This window comes from Stegastes partitus, unplaced genomic scaffold (assembly GCF_000690725.1).
Source record: "Stegastes partitus isolate 25-593 unplaced genomic scaffold, Stegastes_partitus-1.0.2 Scaffold1568, whole genome shotgun sequence".
NCBI lineage: Eukaryota > Metazoa > Chordata > Actinopteri > Pomacentridae > Stegastes > Stegastes partitus.
Window position 1 is genome coordinate 52,671 of NW_007579299.1, and position 5,696 is coordinate 58,366.

A 5,696-nucleotide genomic window follows, 5' to 3' on the forward strand; every position below is an offset into this window, starting at 1 on the left:
TGATCAAACCACAATCAGTTTACTGCTTTTAACTAGTTATTATCTGTACATTAATAAAACAATCTGTAAAACAACTGTTAAAAAATTGTTTAGAATTTTTCAATCCTTAATTTACTGAATTGTTCTTTTAAATAACAGTAAATATCTGTCAAAGAAGGATTTTTATCTGATTTAAATAAACAAAACTAACAACATTTGTACTGGTTGCTCATGTTTGTTTTAAATAACACAAACATCTGATACTTCCTGTGGATGTTTATCACATTCTGGGTCTGTTGTTCTTATATTCAACGTGTAGGTTAATACTGCAGTCTGTGATTTTACTAGTTACAGGAATTACAAAGTAAAACTTCATGGGGCTATAAATGCTGTGGACATGAAAACACACACACTCGTGTTTTCATCACTTCAGCGTCGTTACTGTGATTTACAGTCGCTTCCTGAGACGCTGACCTTCACTGGACGGACTGAAACCGAACCTCAAACCAAGTCTTTATGGCAAAATGTGATCGTTTACATTGATTATTGTCCCAGAAGGTGAAGAGATGTAAACATGTAAACGTGAGGAACACACAACATGACACAAACACACTCATGTCGCCTCTCCGGGGAGTGTGTACGCCTCCCTCTGAACTCCTGATTCCTGAAACGTAATGAAGCAGTGAGCGACACACACACACACACACACACACACACACACACACNACACACACACACACACACACACACACACACACACACACACACACACACACACACACACACACACACACACACACAGTTTGGGAAACTTTGGAAAGTCCCCAAAAGTTTCCCCTCTGCTCATTGGTCAGTTTTTGGGTTTCTGGCGTTCCCATTGGCCGCCTCGGTTGGCCCGCCTCTCCCTTCCCGAGGTGTGTGTGTGGATTGTGTGTGTGTGTGTGTGTGTGTGTGTGTGTGTGTGCCAGATATCAGTGATATTGTTCAGCTCCGGCTCCGGTGTTATGATGGATAAAACGAACAGTGTGTGTGTTTTCTTTGGCGAGCGCTCAGACAGAAAAGCGAGGGAGGCGGACTGGGAACATGTTAGCCGCCGCTTTGATAAATAACGTGTATGTTTCATAATCTGTTTCCACAAACGTTAGATTTAAACCAACACGCGGGACTTGCATTGACTCACATTCATGTTTCTGCAAACAAAACAAACCGAGAAGCTCCGTTTTTAAACCCAAACGCGACGCTTTCGGCTTTGAGAGGAACAAGCAAAAACAAACCGTGTGAACGTGAACATGAGCCGAGGCCGAGGGAGAACTTTGACTTTCGAAAAATAAATCAACAGAAGGGAAATTATCAGGCTCCAGTAGGCCAAACACACAGCTGGTTATCAGTCGTACAGGGTTTGTTTTTAAAATCCAGCTAAATAGAAGCGAAAGACGACCAAACTAGAACCACAAATATCTCGCAGGAAGGACGTGTAAGGAGAACAGCTGCTGCAGACGGCCTCAATATGTCCGCTAATAAACTTATCAATCCAACGGCCGCGGCATTGAAGGATGGGTATCTGCCTATAATTACGACTTTTCATTAAATTAATGTGTTGCAGACGCATTCTTACGACACTTTCAAGTTTATTCCTTCAGCTGCAAGCCTGCTGAGGTTCAGCAGCTTTGGAAATAAGTTAAAGACCAAGTAATTGAAGGGCTGGAAGGCTTCCTGCACTGGCTTCAGCTCTTTAATCAGTCTCTGTTTTGGGATTATCGCACCATATAAAGGCCAACAGAACAATAAAGCGGCTCTCAGGTGGCACGTGGTCCACCGAGAAGCTGCACCTCTCACATCGACGCTCGTCATCGACGGAAAAGGGTTCAAATGTCTCTAAAATCCCACAAAGGGGCCGAATAAGTGCTTCTAAAATGCATTTGTTCAAAAATAAATAAATAAAATGTGGCGCACAAGCTTACAAGTGGTGAAAAAACAACACTATGCGGTCATTGAACACTGCTTTTTATGGCCGTCGGTGTTAAAAAAGAAGCAAGAGGCAGCGTTTGTTCACTGCCAGAAATGGTGTTTTCATTTAAACTGCCTGCAAACAGCCGTTTCAGTCTTTCTGTGCTCACCATCTGCACGCCGAGCTCCACCGGATCGTCCACTCACAGATCTGCTGTCTTGAACTCATGAGACGTAAACTCAGATCTGTAATTAGTCGTCAGGTCACTCAGACGACTTTCTGTATTTACGTCCTCAGAGCAGAACAACCAGAGGTGGTGCTTGTTGTTTTTACCAGTGCACTGGGTCGAGGTGTTCTGGAGATCTGTTTGTAGCCACAGACCCTTAAATTCTGAATTACTACACGTAAACAGCCCGGCCGTTAAAGGAAAACGTTTGTAGCTCTGGCAGCCGCTTTTATTGGTGCCCACCAAAGTAATTGTGGAGATCTCAGAGGTCGCCCGACAGTAAAAGGTAACTACGGGTCGTAATGAGCTGCTCGCACAGTCGACCTGCTCGGTTGTTTTTCACGAGGGGGACCGTCTTTAACGACGGTCGCGACGAAATGAACTTTAGGGAGATAAAATCAGAACTTGAGAGACAATGGAAGAAAGAAGGAAAGACAAAGAGAGTGAGGAGGGCAGAGGGGAGTGGAGACGGAGCTTGGAAGGCGACTGGGCTGGAGGGAGTCGACTTTGCGGGGGAGTCGGTCAGCTCTCCCCTTCGTATCCCCATCAAAACTTGGCTGCCATTCAGGAATACACTCAGACTGTGTGTTCGAGCCTGTATTAATCACAATGTGGGGACTAAAAAAAAAACAACGGTGTCACGTGTTGGCTGAAGGTGAGGCGGTTTGTTCGAGGCTCGTTGAGGTTGCAGCGCCACCGGCTGAGTCTCCGGGGAGTGAATTACGAGTCGTCCCGCTTGGCGACGGAAACCTTCCTCATAGTGAGGATGCTCTCACGCGTTACGTTGACCTCCACATTTTCTCTGCGCTCTCCGTGACACGCACACTTCGCGGACTCCGCTACCCCCAGCAGGCCCGGCGGTGGGGCCGAGTGAAACCTAAGCGGAGAGCTCCACTCCCGGGGGACGTCGGGGCGTACAAGCCAGATTGAGGCCAGATGTTGCAGATGCAGGAGTGAGCCAACAGGACTAGGATCCATTTATAGGCTCAGCCCGCCTCGCTGCGCAACAATAGATTGATAATAACACGACCAGAGCCGCTGACGTCGGGGGAGGGGGGGGGGAGATTGGCATTGCTGCTCACATTGCGCAAGCGTTCTAATTCGAGGGTTCTGGACGGGCCGGTCTAAAAATAAAACCGCTTTGTAACCGTCCTACAAAGTTTACATATTCTAAGACACAAAGGGAACTCTGTGTACTCTGAGCTTCTGAAAGTGTTTAGTTTTCTAAATCAACTTCTGGTGCTGAAGTGCCAAAAACCTGCAGTTCCTCGAATGTCCACTAGGGGCTGCTTCCAAAAACGATCAATCCCAATAGACTTCCATATTAAAACGTCCAACTTTACGACAGAAATGAACATGTTTGCAGCCTGTTACAAAAAACAGTTGTGGTCTCTATAGCTAATTTGCTCGTTAATGAAAACTGTACAGGAGGTGATTGTTTACATAACTCAGCTGTTTAAATTGTATTAAGGCTTCAAATGATGCAATAACCTTCAGACGACTCAAACTCAAGTGTGATTATCTACAGTTCATCATCTAAACACTGACAACACTTAGAGGTGAACACTATTTATTGTATATACTTAAACTCCTAAGACGTTTATTTGATTATTTTATTAGTCCAAAGCTAATAAAAGAGCTTTAAAATATAAAAGCTTTTCTCATTTTGTCAAATTACAGAAAATATCTCATGAAATTACAGAAATTATTTTAATTTTTTTACATACTTATCCTAAAATAGCAGACCACAACTACATAAAGACCACATCAGTGCTGTTATTTGAAATAAAATTATGCATATTAGGAATTTAAAAACACATTGCTGTTATTTTATATATTTCCCCGCTGTGTTCAATTACAAAAAATTGCAGGAAAAAAATATTAAATTTCCATGCTAGCCAAAACTATAAAAAACATCCACATCAAAAATCTTTTCCAATTTTTAAAATTTTTTTTAAAAAGGAATTAAATTGTTTTGAGTGATATTTTACAGACTTTTCTGTTTTGTTGAACTACAGCTAATATGTAGTAAAATTCTAGAAAAGAAAAAGTAATTTACAAGTTGACTGTAAAAACAAAAAAACAAAAAAAAAAGTCCAAAACTAAAAAAAAAAACAAAAAAAAAAAGTCCACATTAAAATCTGTGTTTTTTAAAACAATAATTCTTTTGTTTTTTTTAAACAATGTGTGGCATCAAAATTCCACTCTGGTACTGTATTTAAATCAGCTATGTTACTGTATTTTTATGGTATTTTTTTAAACTTCCAGAGTAGATGTGTCGTCTGTTAACAAACTAATTAAACACCTAACAGCTCAAGAAAATTCCAATAGTGCCTTCAATCCATTCTGTTTAAAAGTAGGCCAATATACCAAATAATATACGTTCACTCACGGCGTGGCTGTTCTCCAGCTTTATGCGATATGTCAAACTTCAAGCCAAGGAAAGAACAATTAAGTGGAGGTTGTAGCGCACAAAGGTAATTGAAAACAGGTACGCTGATGCTTTCTAACCGCCGACAGACTCACAACTCCATTCTTTTGTTCCCACCAGTGTTTGAAGGTTAAGGGTCGATGCTGCGAGATAATTTAGAAAATTGGGCAACAGATGTGTTTCTTTCAGTCAGGCTTCATCGCACCTCATCATCTAACCTCAAATTTCTGTCCAACATACTTCATCCCTCGGCAGGGCGGCAGCCCCGACCAGAGAACCAGAACATCATGGTTTTGTTATGCAGCTCTGACAGAGACTAGAAAACCATCCGCCTCCAACAAAGTCCCGTTACTGAAGGTTATTCCCCTGAAATACTTCCCCACAAAGTGCTGCCAGCAGCAGTAAAACAGACAGGACTGACACCCTCAATAACAAATAAAATATCTGACTTTCTTCATCCATTGTGCCTCTAAACCCTCTCTTCCTGCCCTCCTGTCTCCCAGAGAAACCAGATGGATGCACCACACAGAACAATATCAAATATGTTGAAGTCTGGAAGCAAAGCAGATAAAAGAGAGGGAGGAGAACAGCTGTCAAACGTGGCCCTCCACCACCCTGACATCTTAACTTCATGTGGTGGGAGCTGGCATCAGTGGAAGAGCCTTTGAAGGGAAGATGAATTCACGGGTTTTCCCATGGGAAGACCTTCTCTGTTACGTAACAGGAGTCAGAATGTGTCCAGTTACTGGCGCTGCTCCGTCAGTGTCACGGAGCTTTAACATCATTTATCTCATCTTATGGTGAGTTTTAATAAAAGTCCTCTACGTGCCAGAATCCAGCTGTTCTGAGCCCGATTCAAAACGTGCTCTGTGATGTTTTTCTCGCTGTAAACGCGGAACCCTGATCCAGAGCGCAGATATGAGCGCTCACAATAAACTATGGACGCATATCTGTGTTGTTTCAGCGCACCAATGAAACAATCATCTCTCCTGCACAAACTCAAAGCTCTTGTTCTGCAGGCCGGTCCCGCCTCCTCCTCCTCCTCCTCCTCCTCCTGCTTGCAGGGGATGGGGAGGGTAGAAGTCAAGGAGTCAGCGCTCTGCCATTGTTCT